The sequence below is a fragment of the Lathamus discolor genome, chromosome 5 (genome assembly GCF_037157495.1).
Source record: "Lathamus discolor isolate bLatDis1 chromosome 5, bLatDis1.hap1, whole genome shotgun sequence".
NCBI lineage: Eukaryota > Metazoa > Chordata > Aves > Psittaciformes > Psittacidae > Lathamus > Lathamus discolor.
Window position 1 is genome coordinate 75,032,435 of NC_088888.1, and position 17,793 is coordinate 75,050,227.

Consider the following 17,793-nt stretch of genomic DNA (forward strand, 5'->3'; position numbering starts at 1 on the left):
AGTGCTTCCACAGTGGTACAGGAGGCTGGTTCATCTGGAGACTGAGCTGCTTTCTGACTGATGTGCAACTTCCAGTGGCTAACGCTGGAAGTTAACCACTGGTACCGGGGGAGCCCACTCTTTGGCTCACCGTGGAACAGCATTCTTATACTTTCTGGAGGGAAAAACTGCTTTTTTGCCTATTGTGGATAAGAGGAGATTTTTCAGCCCTGATATCTTGTTATACAAATATAAAGCGTTGCGTGCCGTTTCCAAAATGGAAAAGGGTGTGCTTGTGGTTAAGGTTTCAGAAACATCTAATTAGAGATGAAGGAAAGCTGAAGCATTCAGGCACAAACATAGAAGGTTAACAACCACCTGGAGCCCTAGAGAACAGTAACAGCAGATAGAAGAAACAAGCACTCAGTGGAAAGCATTTAATCTGCCTGGGAGGTGAAGCTGAATCAGGTTCCTGCCTTCATGTGCAATCTCTACGCTTTGTGCAAAACCTCTGTAGTACGAAATGCACCAGTAGCAGCGGCACTAAAGCCCGCACACGAGCACTCGCTCTGTGTGTCCCTCTCGGGGCACGCCACCCCCAGGGAGCGCGGGCAGCCCCGCCGGTTCTCCCCGCTCCGCCCCGCGCTGCAGCCGCCTCGGAGGCCGGGCAGCCAAGCCGCGGGCAGCCTCCCGCCCAGCCCGGACCGTGCCGTTCCCCTCACGCTCAGCGGGCCCCGGCCAGGCTCTGACGGGCCCGCACCGGCGGCCCCGAGCCCGCTGACAGGCCGAAAGGCGGCGCGCTACCCTCTCAGGCGGGCCCGAGCGCGCCAGGCGAGATGAACTGCGGCCCCGGGCGGGGCCCGCCCCGCCCCTCGGCTCGCAGGGGTGGGAGGCGGAGCCAGCCTCGTTCCCACCCTGCAGAGCCGATATAAAGGCTGCGAGCGCCCTCTCGCTCTCTCTTTCCCTGCGGAACGGCTGTGGTGATGGGTGAGGTGGTGCTGGAGAGGCGGTTGGGGCTGTGGTGTGCGCCGCTTCCCGAGCGGGGCTGGGGGTGGCTGCGCTTCTCTTTTATGCTGGGCTGCTGGGGAGGCCTTCCTGGGGCGCCGCTCGCCTGGCGCTTGAGGCTGGAGCTGGCGGGCGAGGCGCGCAAGCTGGAGCCGCGGGCGCGGCCAGGTGCAGGCTAGCGGCGGGGCCGCGCCACGGTGTATGGCTCCCCGCTGCGGCCGCCGTCGCGGAGGAGAGTGGATGGAGGGGTGGACTACATGTTCCAGCACACCGCGCGCCTCCGCGGGGAAAGGCGGTGTTAGCGTAGCATGGCCGGTTTCCCCTGAAGGAAGCGGTGTCCTGCGGCGCGGGGCATGCTGGGGCCGGTAGTTCGCGGCGGCGGCCGGCGGGCACCATCTTGCCCTAATGAGGGCGGTGCCCGGCGAGGCGCGGCTGGCCTGCGCCATTTTGGTCGGTTGCAGGCCCGGCCGGCGGTAGGGGGCCGTGTCGGGTGCCTTCGGGGGCTGATGCTACGGGAAATGCTGCTGGCCGGCGGCATCGGCTGGGGTTGGGAGCAGCCTCTTGGCTGGGCGGTGCTGGCTTTCGCTTCACTCCCTTGCCTTTGGAGTTCACACTTAAAATGCTGGCTAATGCTGAGGAATGAAATCTACCCAAACCTCACCATGGGAATGAGGTGTTCTAGTGAGTAAAGTGGAGTTGCTAATGTCAGTGAGCCCTAGTACTTCTCGAAGAACAAGAAATGCAATAAAAAAACACGGGTAGGATTCTAGGCTCTTTATCTGCAAACAAAGATTAGGAAATGGCTGCATTCGTGTAGGAAGGCGTGGGGCACATTAATTCCGTGTTGAATTGGCTTCTTTAATGATAGCCTGAGCCACATCTTAGGTTACTGGATAGTAAAATTTCTAAATCAATCCTTACAAGCCATTGGTGTAATACTTGCTTATTGGGTGTAATAAGCAAGCTTGAGATTTTTCATGGCTAAAATTGGTTTTGTAAACTGAAGCAAAGCATGTTTAATAGGTTATTTTTTAATGGCTGTTAAATTTGCTTGATCTATGTGGTGCAGATAGAGAAACATTATTAATGGAATGTGCATATAGTAAGTATAGAATATGACAAATGCTTTGTCCTGTGTTCTCTTTGGCTGGTTAAGTTGGTAGATTTAAGTATTCGCTATGTGTTGAAAACTGAATTTGCTAAATCAGTTGAAGTCAGTACGTAAAGGACTGAAAGCTTGAGATTATGAATTTTCATTAAAAATCCTTTGGACTGAAGTGTGGTAGTGGGTACATGCAGCTATTTCTATAGTACTTTAAACATGGGATTTCAGGTGGATGTGACTCGTAACTCCTTTGTTACTTAAAACTGGCTTCATTTCTTGCTGCTTTCGAAAAGGCCTCCTGTAAATTAAGACTTAGTGTTTAAGATTATTGCTTCTGAGACTTGAGAGGTTGTTGATGATTGTCTCAATGTATGTGACTTAGTGATCTGGTGATAAGAATATACTCATTTCAGGTGTTGTTTGTTTTTAGGTATGATGGAGAAGTTTTCAGTGGTGTCCAATGTAGAAGCATTAAGGTAATGGCTCTGGAGTTTTCGATTTTATTGGTCTGGAAGTAACACCCACATTTCAGTTGGTGCTAAAAATAATAAATGCTCTAATTTCTCAGTTGATTTCTGTATTTTTGTGTCTCAAAAGTATGTGTTAAATGCTAGAGAGTTGTCATCTTTGTATGGCTACTGAGTGGGACAAAAGGAAAACCAGTTAAGAGTATGTTGTATTTTCATAGTCTCCATTAAACTGATGAGTAATTATTTGATGATTTTTTCCTGTGCTCTTCACTGAGCTAAAGTGAGCCCTTAGGTCAGTTGTTCTTAATTTCATTTCTTTTGCTATGGCATAAGCATGAAGATGTACATGATAAATCACTCGGTTAACTTGTGCAAAATTATACTGATCTTGGAGGTGGTGCAGGTTAGCTGTCTGGCCTTGGGCATGTGTTGGAGTTAATGTTAATCTGCATACATTATCATATTTGAATGTAATTATTGAGTTAATGATCCTGCGAACTATGGAAAGGGAGTGGTATTGCATTGTGAATATGTGCCACTCATAAATATTTTTGAAATAGAAGCTTAAATATCTTGATTCTTCAGACCTTGTAATGATTGCAAAAGGATCCAAAACCCAATTCAGGGTACTTTTTTTTTCCCCAATGCATAAAAAATTTCATCTTGAAATATTAAATTGCTGGGTGAAAAAGTGTATTTTTAATACTTGGTGATTATTCTTCTGAGATAGTAATGTGAGATTATGCTAGACCACAGCAAGGCACATTTTTTACTTTAACAGGTAATTTTGTGTAATTTCAGTTTCAGTCCTTCATGGAAGCACTATTGGGAGTAGAACAATAGCTACACACAAGTGGATTTTCTTGAAAGCTATGCATGTTTAGAATGACTAGTTGGGATAAATTAGCATGATAAATAGATGAGTAAAATTCACATATGATCAAATTAGTAGGTGTGTCATTAGCTTTACAATTGAGGTGGCATTGTGTTTCAGGCATGCTTGGTCTAGAAATGTGTAGGCTGGGGAGTTGATGTACAGTGTATTTGGGTCATTGTCAGAAGAGCTGGTGAAATATGCCTATCCAGAGTGTTCATACTAAATCTGACAAAGATTACCTCAAGATAGCTCTTAAATGTTAATTTGCGCTTTATCGGAACATTAGTTTAAGAAAGTGCTTAGGTGAAGAGAACAAAGCTGACATCTAGAGACCTGTTAATATATACAGGCAAATGCGGTTCCAGTGATAGTTGATATTCTCCCTTCCTGGAGATGCTAGGAAATAACTTCAGGATCTGTATTTGTTTTAATTTGACTCCAAAGTTTACAACCAGTAGTTGGGAGGAAGGGAGATGCACAAGAGGAAAACTTGGTTGCTCCTAATGGGTTGTACTGTGCTATGCAGGAAATGTATTGTAATTATTTTACTCAATGTCGTGAGCAGTTTCTAACAATGGGAATGTTGGGTGTCCTGATGAAAAATTTCCTGGTAACTGTAGTACTACAGATAAAGAGGTAACATTGATAAAGGAGCTGAAAATTTTTGTTACTGATAACGTCCCTTTTTAGTGCATCTACATATGGAAGACACAATTTATTTTGTGGAATGCATGAATTATGTTACAATTCCCAGTATTTAAGTGGTGAATCATGATGAAACTGCCAAACCTGATACACTGATGAGAAATTTCATATGGATCTGGCTATTGAGATGAAACCACTTAATTCTTTCAAAAGTCACTTAATCTTTCAGTCATTATCTCAGTGTTACTTTTACTGCTGTCCCTGTGGATAGCCTGGATGCCACCATGCACCAAGTTGTGAATAAGGATGTTGCTGCATTATTTAAACTTTGCTTGGGTCCATGTTGGCATGGGCTTTGTTATTGCAAAAGCTAATGCCTTTAAAGAGGAGAGGGGGAAATGCTAGACCCCTGTAATTTTGAGGTACCCTGTCTTAGTGGGTAAATAAACCTTAGCTGAGTATTAAAAGCACTGTAGTAAGGAACTGTTGTGCTGGTGTTTGAAAGGTAGTGATGACATCTGCATTTTGACCCTCTTAGAGATTTTTAACTACAGGCTCACTTAGGTGTGAGCATTTAGAAAAAGCAATGTTAATGATTAAAGGTGGAATTTGATGGTGGATTGTAATTATATTCAAGTTGTTACAGCTTCAGAGCTAAACTAATTCAGAAGGCCTAGATAACATGCTTGCAGCAGGCAAAGGGCATGTTGGTGAATGCTTACTATGCATCGAGTGCTCCTAGTGGCTTTCTCAAGAACTTCATTGTTACCTAAAGATCTGAATTTAATCTTTCTTCAGTGAAATTCACTTTTAACTGCTCTGGTTCTTGAGTATCCACAGATTCTTTTTAGTTAAGATGTTAAAAATCTAAAGTGCGAGGACAAGTTCTAATTTTCCTGACTTATTGCAATATCTGTAATTTTATTCTACTTATTAAGGAAAGGTACCTTTAAATACCTTGCTAGTTACCAGCAGTTTCTTTTGAACGACTTTGTCCAGTGTGTGAAGTTCAAATGTGCGAGTGAAACTTCTTGTGGAGCAGTGCTACATATAAAATGCTGTATTTAGACAGGCAGTATTACAAGTAGGAAGTGGAGTGACTTACATGGCTTATCTAGAGCAAAATTGGAAGTAGCAACTCTTGAATTCCAATAAATGTGTATTAGTTTAAAAGCTTTATGTGGGAGTAAAAAGTTCTGTTGCTTGCAAGAGTTGTATGTAGAAGAATGTTGCCTGGATGCAGGGGTTTTCACTTAATGCTTGCTTATTGTTTGGTTTTAAATTCTGGAGTTTTTAATGCTTTGATAGATGTTAAGAACCTGGTATTAACTAATTTTCAGAAATGAACTTTGTGGTTCTTATAGGAAAGGGGAATTATACTTGATTGCTTAGTTGCCTATCATGGTTCATAGCAAAGTTGATCAATAGCTGGCCAAGAGAGGCAAAATACTGTGGCATGACTACACTTGCAAGTTTCACAAAAGTTGCTGAATACTGATACTAGTCCAGCACATGTTTATTAATGCATTATGACCTGTATGAGAGATATTAAACAGATGGCAAGTTGTATTGTGAGAGATGGAAGGAAATTTTTCTGAACTAATAAATGTCCTTTTTTTTTTCTTTTTAGAGGAAAATTATCAAAAATGTAGGAACAAATGCTTTTAGCTTATTAAGGTATGTAGTTGAAAAGCTTCTAAACGTTTTCTCATTTTAAGTCTAAACTGCTAGCAGTTCAGGAAATTCTTTGTATTATGACAGTTCTTGATACACTTGATCAGTTGATGTTAAACTAGTATAGTAATTCTGTACGTAACTGGAATTCAGGAACACTTGTTCCCCAAGGCGCAATGTGTGCTGATAGCTGTGCCTTACCTTGGTTAGCTTTCAAATATATGTGCAAGGTTTTAAGTGTATATTATTATTGAAATATATCAAAGGACTGGAGAATGTTTCATTAAATTTACATTTTCTGTATTGCTTTTGTCTCATCTGTGATGATCCTATCCCGAACCTGATTTCTTTGCTGAAAAAACAAATACGGATCCGGATTCTGAGATGAGAACCAAAAGGTGTCATCTAAACTTTCTGAGAAGTGTTATAACTTCTATGAGGTTTTAGGGTTTTTTACAGAAACGGTAACACCTTGATGTATAGTGTTGTGTCTTACTTGCAAAGTGCAATTTCTCCCTCATGTGAGCCTTGTTCTCTTTTTCCAGTGATGAGTTGGAACACTTTGCCAGTGCTGCCTGACAAATGTGGATGATCTGTAACTGGAAGGAAGAGTAACGCCGGAAGAATTTTTTTTGGCTTGGAGTGGGATGCTGTGCTTTTAAAAGCCTGCTGAAACAGCTGCTGCAGTTTTGTTTAGTGGATACTGTTCTCAGAAGCTGCACGTTAACCAAAATCACACACTTTGCATATTTAAAACAGTGCTTTTACCAAAACACTGAGCTGCCCTCTGTAGGGAGGATAGCAGCAATATTAGGGAAGTAAGTGTTGAGCTTCAATAGGTGGAAAAAACCCTCAGGGTATTTACTCCTTTTAAAATATCATAAGGGTCTGCAGAGTTGCTGATACTGAAGATCTGTAGTAAAACAATGGAACTCACAGGTAGGCCCTGTAAAGACAGGGAGAAAGCAAAATGGGTAATCAATTTCAAACCAGTGAGCCTGCTTTTTGAGGGTGGTGTCATGCAGGAGATGGGATGAAGTAGATGAGGTGGATGTGGCATGGAAGCATAAAAACGAAATACTTGTGAGAAATATATACAGATATCATGAGAAATATGTGGTTACAGAAGAGGTAAGGTCCAAGGCTTGGGTTGCAGTCCGTTTAGTGGGGGAGGGGGAAATTTATGCCATTGCAGCGTGAAAATACCAGTACCACAACAGTGGAACTGCTCTTCAAGAAGCATGCTGGCAACGTTAGCTTTGTGGGGAAAAGAGGTCAGCAGTGGGAGAAGGGGGCACACATTGGAGCTCATGCTTTGAGCAGCCACTTGAAAACTAGTGTGGGGCTGTATTGCAGTAGCAGCATGTTAGCTGTATTCAGCAAATTGGCCCTCTTCCACAGAAGAGTGAGGGATCGTAAACTGGTCACAGAGTAAACTGGATTTTAGAGACAAATCATTATGTACATAAAATGTAATCTGTCTAAAAGCATGACTCAAACCTGATTTATCAGAAATGCTTTATAAAGGAAGAAATGCGATAGTGACACAATACGTAAAAATTGATAGAGCTACAGTAACTGAATCTCTTCAAAATGCAGCAAAATAGGAAAAAAAAAAAAAACTACCCTATAGGCTGCAGCCAAGAATGACTGCACTGGATGTCAGCAGCGCTCTCCCTTGAGAGTTGGAGGAATTCTTATAGCTCATGACATGTGCTTATATCTAAGTGACAAATTCCATGAAAAGCCTAATTTCCTGTCTAGGCAGTATCATGAAGAGCAGAACACTACCGGAAGGGGCACCTAAAGCATAGGGAATATCAGAAATAAGTGTCCATGTAACTACTAAAATGTATGTTAGGGATATGGCTGAGCTCTGGCAATGTATTGGCTAACTGAGCACCTCCTGTGCTGTGGTTATTGCTAACAAGCAGAAACCAGTGACTGCCTAAAGGCTGCACCTTTTCAGCAAGTGGCTGTGTAAATCACAATGTACTGGAACCTGCAAAAATCTACAGAGCAGCTTTCCCTTCAATGGGATTTATTATTTTGTGAACAAATGCTACTGAGAAGGGTAGGTATTTCCATGTGCTATGTTTTGTATGTGTTATTTCTTGAATAAAGATAAGGATGTGGAAAACCTGGCTGTTGCACATCAGGTCTGTGGTCGCATCACAGTGTTCCCTGACAGCTTGTGCTTTGCAAGAGCTACAAAGGCAACATGGCCTTGTTGCTCTGACTGGTACAGCACATGCTGGACATGAAATAAGCCACATTGTACTTGAGTGACTCCTGGACAACATAAACACCATTGATGATTATGCACTTTAGAAGTAGGACAGGCCCCATCTCTATCTCTTGCCCACTGCGCTTTTTCTGTGAAAAGTCTGAGTGCTGTTGACAAGATCTAGTGAATGAAGCTCCTTGGATGGTAAGTCAAAACAGTTGCCAGTCCTAGCTAGGTCAGCCTCTTGTGGAGGAAAGATGCCAAAGACCAGAGAAATGCGTGATACAGCAGCACTGCTTGTTAAGTACTTTGATAGCTGATTGAAAAGACCTGCATATGACTTGAGCTAGAGGGGCTAGAAGAGTGTTCTGGCATGTTTAGGTAAACCATATTTTTATCCTTTGGACTGATGCTAATATGAAATAATGGAAACTTATGGAGGTATTGGTATGTGTAGATCTGAGAGAGTTACTGTGATTTCTAGTGTCGAAAATTTCTGGGTTGTGGGTGACAGTAACGATACTCAAAAGTACTTCAGTTATGTTCTATGTGTTCTAAAACATTGAGAATGGTCTCTGGTATTAGATGAAAGATGCCAGAGAAAGTTACTGTACATATCAGGCAGTGGAGGCTTGTCTCTAGAAGCAGTGTTTAATCATTTAAAAGATACACCTCAGCACAGGAAAAGGTAGATACAGCCAGTGGTAAGGTATATTGGCTGTTTAGCTGCAGACTCTGTTCGTGAATGTTCTTGTGCTTTAGGCCTGGAGAAGATGGGTAACCAATGAAAAATGTTAGAAAGTGTGATGTTTACAAAAAAGAACAAATGTTTTAACTATAATGCTATACTCCAGAGACTTTGGAATATGGGACTAGTGAAAATTATGCAGAAACATAGCTTTTATAACTAAGGTGGAAAGTAATATTTGTAATGGTTTTTTTGCTTGGCAGGAGAGGGATACTTTGTTTGCAAACCACTTGCATATTTAGTTCTGGCATGCTTTTGAGTCTAGTAGGATGTTTTATACAAGTGATGGAGATAGGGGATGTAGTTGTGAAGAATTAAGTGTGACAGGTTTGGAACATGGCATGAGATGTCTGCAAAAATTCTTAATTAAACTTCAGTTTTACAAAACAGCTTGCTAGATTTAAAGCTTTCAGTTAAGATTGTGCAGTAAACTGCATGAAAGCACTTGGCTTTTTTGTGCTTTAAATAGTCCGGGGGAATGTTGAACTAGCCGTCGTGTTGAACTTCAAGTGTCACATGGCTGTTGGGCTGTGGTCCAAGAAATCAATGGCTAGACAAACTTTGTTGTGGATTATTGCCACGTGCCAGTCTTCGTTAATGGGCAAAAAAGGCAGAGCTTTTTTTTTTTTTTTTAGTTACATGAGTGGTGGGTTTGAAATCAGGAGGACCTTGCAACCACAGGGAAGATACAAGGGTAGCTCTGCATAAATGCCTTGCTTCCATTTAAGTAGTGAGGTCCCTGGTAAGGTGGGAGGTTTTGTGTGGTGGTGAAGAACCTGTCTTGCCGGTGAAGGCTGTAGATCCATAAACACAGTTGCAAACTAAGCTAGCAGCTATCTAGCCACAGCAGTCCTGCTGCTGTGTGGGTACACTGGCTACTGTGGAGCCTGACAGAGATAACTGATCCCAGTGAGCAGCAATTATGTGCTGCCTTGGCCACAGCAAGTGTGCTGGCTTTTGGGTTGCTGCCTTCTGATGCAGACCAGCTTTCAATTGTGTAAACTTGCCACATAAAGCGTGGGTATGAGTTTTGACAATTAAAAACAGGCATTGAAGTAGCAGTTGGTAGAGAGTAAGACTCTTCATGACAGTCAAACGTGGACACAGCAGAGCAAGCAGTGTTAGACTTTGCCCAAGGAAAGGTATTCTATACATAGCAGAATGTTTACCACCCTGACTTTGGTTCAGTAGTTTTTCTGTATGCTCCCTCCACAGTTTAGAGGACCAATTTTGAGTTGTAGTCTGGAGTATGAGAGAATCTTAACAGACAAATGGTAATTACAGGTGAGTGGAGTACAGAGGGAAGCCTTTGCATGCTGTGTAGATGTGTATGTCCAATGATTTACATTTTCTGTACTTTTTGTTATTAGAACAGGTATTACAGGCACTTTGCTTGTCTGCCCTTGTCTGTTTCCCTCAGAGAATATAAACGAAAAGCAAAATTAAAATTACGAATTCCATTTTCTTTCGTGTCATGTGCCTTTATAGTTGATAGTCCAGTTGAGCTGTGAGGGCTATGAAGACAGTACTTCTCTCTGCCATTGTCTCAAACTTCCTGCAGGCTCCAGAGGACAAAGTGGTGTTTGATGCTCAGAAGAATGGCTGTATTGAGTGGGACAAAGTCTGCCTCGCTCAGTATTCTGTCTGAGGATGACCAGTGTAAGGAACAGGAGAAGTATAGAGAGCCTTTCTAGCAGTTTGCTTGGGAATTTCCTGAGGAGATTTTCATTTGTATTTGAATACTACTTTGCAATTACAACCAATCTTTATTTAAAAATGTGAAACATGAATGTTGTGGGCTGTAAAATGTATGAAGTAATGGGCATGTCAGTAACTGGGGGGAGGGTGGGATTGCAGGGGACTGAAGTAAAAGCTTTTTTTTTTTCCCCTGTTAGAAGCTGATGTTGCTTTCAGCCCTAGCATGCAAGAAAACAGTGCGAAGTGGAGTCCAGTTAAGGCCTCAGTGCTAGGCCAGCTTTACTGTTTAATTGAGCTATATTGGAGGTGAAAATCTGATGTGTGCTTTGGGGTGTCCCTGAGCTACCCTCCCTGAGCTATACTTCATACTTAAATCTTCTCACCACACCCATAACCGCTACTTTCCCCCCCCCTCCGCCATGATTGGAGTTCTTGGTAACTGAAGGAACACTGTCCCACCAATGATGGTACTAGTTTTATGGTTGCAAGTGAGGAATGATTAAAAAATAAAGTTGGGTTATTTTATACCTGGGGAAAGAAGCTAGAGAGAGGTGAATGGGCTGAAATAAAAATGCTTAGACCTTATTTTGGACTTGGTAAGTTGCTTGACACATATTCTTAAATAATCTTAAGATAATTGAATAGGAAGAATGTACAGTTACCTTTAAATTAGTGTACTTACCTGGACAAAACAGTCAATTAGCATTAGCTGCTTGTTTCCACTCAGGATGGAGGGGTGTTGCAGATACCAGAGTCCTAAAGAAACATTGGAAACTTAAACTCCTAAGTGTGTTGTGGTTTAACCCCAGCGGAAAACTAAGTACCATGCAGCTGCTTATTAATTCTTCCCCCTTTGGTGGTATGGGGAGGAGAACTGGAAAAAATGTAAAAACCCGTGGGTTGGTCATCAGAACAGTTTAATAACTGAAATGAAATATAATAATTGCAAATGAAAATTTAGATAATAGAAATAAAACCAAAGACAAATACCATCACTGGCCACCTGCTGACTGATGCCTGGCCCATTCCAGAGCAGACACTGGCACCTCCCAGCCAACTTCCCCGATTTATATACTGAGCATCATGTTCCAGACAGTTCAGAGTATTACTATCCATTCACAGAATCACAGAATCCCAAGGGTTGGAAGGGACCTCAAAAGATCATCTAGTCCAACCCCCCTGCAAGAGCAGAGTAACCTAAAGTGCATCACACAGGAACTTGTCCAGGTGGGCCTTGAATATCTCCAGTGTAGGAGACTCCACAACCCCCCTGGGCAACCTGTTCCAGTGCTCTGTCACTCTTACAGTAAAGAAGTTCTTCCTGATGTTAATCAGGAAGATTATTATCCTTATTCCCTGGTATATCTTAGAATAAATATTTTCTGAAAAGAGTTATGTTTCTGGTTCTGAAAATTTTATTAAGCTACCTATTTTCTATTGCAAACAAAAAGAAATTTGGTTAGTGGGAATTTGTGCTCCCCCTTTATCTGTTTTACAGATCATGAACTGTGTAATATATTTAACAGCAGGAACAGGAGTTCCTTCAGAACATTTTGAAATAGTATTTATGAACAGTATCACAGGGCTGAGAATGTTCCCCCAAAAAACATTAAGGGAGGAGGCATGGATGGAAAGGGTTTTTGAAAACATGTTTTTGAAGAAGCACTCTTACAGTTGCCAGAATTTGCTTGTCTTCACTTACATGAACTTAAGTTCTGCTGCTAATGATGTCGTTCAGCATATTTTCTGCTTCTGTGATGTACAGGCTGTAAGGCTGCTGAAACCTTATTTTCCCATGTAAAAGCAACTTTATATGATGACCCTTTGGCAGGGTTGACTGCGAGGTGTTCTGCTGTGGTTTTGCCTTAACTGCTATGGCAAGAAGACTGAAAGTAGTACGAGTACTTTCTCCTGGGAGCTTCACATAGTTTCTAGTCTTATAATTAAAGACTGAGCAATTGCTACAATATATTTTCTATAAATATATTTTGAGCCATCCTGGATATGGAAAAGTTAGGGGTTTAGCTTACTGAAGAAGAAAGATGGTTTGTCAGGAGTTCCACAGATTTGGAGACAGACCTTGCTTCTTCTCAGGATCTGAAATTACCAAATTATGAAGACTACCAGTGAGGATTATATACCCTGAAAGGGTATTTGCTTCTGTATCTGCTGCTTTTCCCTAAAGGCTAGTTGGGATTGCTAGCTGTGATTTCTCCACTGAAGTGTGACTGGGAAATCTTGGTTGATTTTCAATTAGGAAAATGCTTTTGTATTGAAAAATGAGTATGTATGTTTGGTCTTTGCTGAAGTTATTTCTATAGAAAACAGCGTGTGGAAGCTTGGGCTATCTCCCAGCATGAGTTTTCTTGGTATCCCAAACTATTGTATAGTCTGCAGCTCTGTCCTAGTCTCCTAATCCTATTGCTCCTCTTTTGTAGTAGACCTATATTACTTTCCCCAAAGAGTGTTCTGCATTAAACATCCTGAGAACTGAGGCAAAAATACATTACAAAAGAGTGCTGCATATCTATTCAATGTTAATCCCAGAAGGGCTATAAAAGCAATAGGTATGAAACTTCAGTAAAGGAAGGGAAAAAATCTTCAGGAAATTTGTCTCAAACTCAAGGACATCGTAATTAAATTCTAACACCTGTTGAGATGCAAAAACAAGACCAGTTCCTGTAATTGATGTAATTTGACAGCTGTGATTTGCTCTTCAGAAATTGGGGACAGCTTGCAACTAAGAGTAACTGAAAAGCTGAATTGCAGATCTATGAGGAATGACAGCTAACTGGACTTCAGGTTGTTTCAGATGTGGAAGGGAAGTATTTCCTTCCCTGCTTCTGTGTTCATGCTGGGCTGTTTGCGCTGGAAAGTTCCAGGCAATAAAGTAGGAGGTTAGAAAAATGTGGAAGGTGAGTATTATTTTAAGTGGAGAACTTTTCTACTCACAATTAACATAATGGGGCTAAAAATCAACTGTACTTCTTTGCATAGTATTCTCGGAAGAACTATAACCATTTTTCTTGTTCAGAAATACCTCAATTCTGTAGAAACAGCCTCTGTTGAATTTACTGCTCTTCTTGGCTATTTTGAAGGCTGGTTAGGAAACAGGCACCTCATTTCTGCCTTTTTAATGAATTTGAGTGTCTGTGATGATGATAGCCTTTTCTATAGCAGGAGCAGAAAGAAGAATCATCATAACCGGCATCCAGCCTCGGAAGCAAACCATTAGGAACTTCTGCTAGAGCTTCCAATAGAAATATGATTAAGAGGTTTAAAAAAATTCCTGGGCTGTCTTTATTTCGTATATAGTCTAATCCTACATCTCAAATTTAGCAATTAAGATAAACAATACAGAAAATGCTCTCTCTTGGGCTAAGCTGAGACAGTCTCCCATTGTACTGCCATTTAACTTTAATTTGAACTTAGCAGTCTTTGCTTGGAAGCATAGACTGATTGCTTGCTAAGAAATCTGACTAGCAACTAGGGAGTCAGAGCCTGAGAGAAAATGCTAATATGTTACCAGCACTCTTGCTGTCAGCCTGAGGGTAGAAGAACTCACCTGTGTTACTGCAGCTGAGTTACTGAAAGCAGGTGAACTGGTAAGCTGGGAATGTCTTGTGTTTGTTTCTGAAAGATGTTTGCATTGACTGTGCATAGCTCACAAAAGTTTATACCTTAAGCGCCCTCCTTTCTCATTTCTCCTAATTCTTTTTTTCCACTGTGAATATACTGTGCCAGTAAATTCTAAAAGCTTCTGAACTGGAAGGGTTTGAAAGAATTTAGGAACTCCTGCAGGGCACTGTTATCAGTGATTTTAACAATGCTTTAATTGACATGCTCAGATATTTGTATTTATCCTGCTGGAACTAAGAACTGATGTACTGGCAGTAAAAATATCCTCACACTGTTGCACTGGCTTCTCTTAATGCTCTATAAGTGCCTCCAAACATCGATAGCCATTGGTATATAACTCCAGTTGGAGAACACAAGAGCTATTGGAAGTGTTTTACTCCATTTGCATGTGGCATCAGTAAACAAATTCACAGATTTATCAACTGTATTTAACAGCATCAGTCATAAAGTGGTCATTTTTTTTAATTGACCCTGATAGATTTTAAGTTTTCAAAGTGAAACTTCCCTGTAATCATTCTTCCTTGTTGCTGCTTTTAAGATCTAAACTTTAAAGAAGTAAAAACAACCCTGTATATTTTTACAAGATCAAAGAGACACTTCCAAGTTTATTTTCTGAAGGCAGATTGAAAGCATAATGTTCTTCATACGTCTCCTGCAGATCACAGAATAGCAATTTGGGATTTTTTTCTAGTGCCCAGTTGCTAGGTAAAATTAAAACTTCGCTTCCCTAAAGAACTAAATTATTGCTTCTAGCAGCATAATGCAGCTGTATTAGTTGTACTGTATTAACGTACGAATTTGTTCAGGTTTCAGAACAGGTTATGCTGCCTGTACTGCCCTGTGCAAAACAACAAAGAGATACCTGGCTACAGCTACACAAACTTAAACACGTGCCGAAACTCTGTGTTAGCTTAAGATCTAATTCTGGTTTATCTCAAGGCCCATGTAAAAGTATGGAGTAAATCTTTTGAAAGAAGGCTATTTAAAAGTGGCAAGTAGAGCCTGAATTACTGATAGTAATAGTTCCTTCTCCTTGTGCCCTAGTCTGGAGTTTGTGCTGTAAATAAGAGCTCCCTTAGTGCAATATACTCCAGGCATCTGAAAAGGAAAAAAAAAAAAAAAAAAGGAAAATACAAAAAACAGTCATATACAGAAGATTGTATTGTCTGCTCATGGGATCTGCAGAAATGCTGCATTTATGTAGTCACTTCCTCCTTGTACCTGGCAAGGACTGTGAAGGGAGGGGAGGTGGGAGGGTGGAGATTGTTCCATTCTTGCAAAGACCTTGAAGACAGAAGGTTATTTGGGCTCACCCATGCTTGAAAGGATTTTAGATTGTTAGTTACATGTTAAGCAGCCTGGAACACTTGTCCTGGAAGCTGTGTATTGCAACTGCTGCATCAGGCACTTTCCCTCCTGAGTAATCAGCAATGTCATTACGAGTCAACTAAATAGTCCTGGGACATGAGCCCAATCACTGGAAACAGGTCATCTGTGCCACTGAGGGTTAATGCAGTCTGACAACTGAAGCCTGGCCAGCTAGCACACTCCCACATGTAATATTTGGGCATGGGTTAGAGGTTAAGGTGGATGAGAGTTTAGCTGTGGGAATGCAAGCTGCAGAGTTCATGTTTGCCTTATGACTGGAGAAGAGCCTGTGACCTGTCCCATCAACTATATGGCTGTGGCCAGTGGCTGTGGTGTGCTGTGCTCTCTTGGGAAAGACATCCAGACCTCTGGGGCAATATTCTGTGACCTACTGAAACATGTCTGCCTTTGGAGAGGGGCTTAGTGCACAAAGTAGCTCATGTGGGTTTACATGGATTCCAGGGGTCCACCCTTCAGCTGGCTTTATAAGTGTGCCATGTACTGGAATCCCGGTGGCTGCTAGTCAGTACAACCATGTAAAGGCAGGGCTGGATAAGTATTCTGTGCGGAGGAAGGTCTAAATAGAGCAGGAAGTTCTGTATTGACACTTCATTTGTGGCTCTGCTCAGTGAGTTGCAGCTTCAGCACTTGGCTCTCTCACACTGCGCAAGTGGACAGGACAGCATTACTGTCCTGAAATGACTTTGAGATATTTTGGAAGATGGATACTGACGAACACTCTGCAGTTCTGCATAAGTCTTCCTCATAAGGCAGAATGTACTAGGATATGGAGGAATCTGTTTCTCCAGCCCTTGCGTGCTAATTTGATGAAAACTTGAGGGAGCAACAACTCTCTGGTCACCTGTTTGCTGAGTATCTTGTCTCCTCTTTCCGTGGAGCTTTACCAGACACTGACTTAATGGTAACACTCTTCTATGTAAGAGTTTAAAGCATCAGATGCTCAGGGGAGCCCACTTTTTGGGGCGGAAAAGGCAGTAGTGGTTTTCTCCTAACTCACTTTTGTACCCACAGCAATAGTAAGGCAGTAGGCAGTATTTTTGTTTTTTCTTCAGATTGGGAAGCCTCTTCCTGCAGGTCCCTCTCCCATGATAAGCTTGTGAGCTATTTGTATAGGAATCCTGTGGTTTATAAGTCTATAGGGGGAAGAGGAATATGTGATTAGAGGAAATCTGGAGGAAGAGAAACATTTTCATGTATACTCCTGCAGGCAGCGGGAAGCATTTTGGATGAGAGGAACAGTGATACCATGTTCTGCTTGCTGCAGAGGCAGGTATTTGTACCATCAGACTGAAGAGTTCAGTCCAACATTCAGTCTCCAATGGTGACTGTAGGGTAACAGAAAAATGCAAAGATGGGGCAAGCATAGGTATTTTCTGCTAGTGCTCTCCGGTATGCTGCCCCATCCTCCACTAACTTTTGCTGCAGACACTAAATTGGGGTGCTATCTCTGTGTTTAATAACTTTAGGTTGAAGTTTCTTTGCAGTTTGTTAGGCTAGTTACTCTGGGGGGTTAATGAAATACCGACAGGTTCATGTGACACTGAATTCCCCAGCTCAGTTGCATGTGTGTAAAAGTAGCTTTTTTTGCTTTGCTATCTGACAGTTTGATTTGCTGCCTCCTTGGTCTTCCATTGGAAGGAAGAGTGAAGTTATTTTGTTTTTCCCCATGCCACTTCTGGCTTTCTAGGCCAGTATTATGTTCCCTCATCTGCCTCTCATCTTTGTTGAAGGCATGGGTTCTGAGTAACTCTTAACAATACTGCTTTTTTTTTGCCAGTAAGTGTAGGGCATTTATAGTTCCTTGTTACAAGGCTGGGCAACTGCGTGATAATAGTCAGTTTGGAATGGCTTTGAGTTGGCATTTCCGCATATATATAGAAGCGACTTCACTGCTTTGTGTGCGTGCAAAAATAGCGTGTTCTTCTCCTCCACTGTATCTATAGTGTTCTGCAAAATACGTTGAATTCTACAATGATTGCTCTGAACTCATGGCTGATGAACAACTGGGTTGAAGTCCTCTAACTTAAATTAGAAAAGAGCTGGAGCTATTAATGGAGTGTGAACTCAAACTACCTTCTGCTGCTTCTGTTACGCCTTTCTCTTACAAGTTCTGGAGTGTTTGATGGAGGGTATGTGTGTACCTGTGTGTGGAGGGTGGAAAGGGGAGAGTGACGCTGACTGCAAAGAGGAAAAAGCAGTGACTGGTACTGGAAAGAAGGATGTAAAGCCATAGATACTTTGCAGAATAAGCAGTTTAATTCTTTCACTGGCACTGTTGCTATAGCACACTGTAAAGCAAAAGCCTGAAAGCCAACGGTATCCTGAGCTACATCAAAG

The 17,793-nt window shown here is 41.8% G+C and overlaps 1 long non-coding RNA gene and 2 other non-coding genes across 3 annotated transcripts; all 3 read left to right on the top strand.

Annotated features, from left to right (window-relative positions):
• The first annotated feature begins 875 nt into the window (after positions 1-875).
• Positions 876-7,895, top strand: LOC136015400 (uncharacterized). The gene is made up of 4 exons (XR_010613188.1): positions 876-966; positions 2,520-2,565; positions 5,712-5,758; positions 6,301-7,895. It is a non-coding gene; the product is annotated as an uncharacterized LOC136015400 (long non-coding RNA).
• LOC136016037 (small nucleolar RNA SNORD50) lies at positions 4,204-4,270 on the top strand. Its single transcript, XR_010613479.1, has one exon. It is a non-coding gene; the product is annotated as a small nucleolar RNA SNORD50 (small nucleolar RNA).
• On the top strand, positions 6,071-6,141 carry LOC136016036 (small nucleolar RNA SNORD50). The gene has a single exon (XR_010613478.1). It is a non-coding gene; the product is annotated as a small nucleolar RNA SNORD50 (small nucleolar RNA).
• Positions 7,896-17,793: the final 9,898 nt, after the last annotated feature.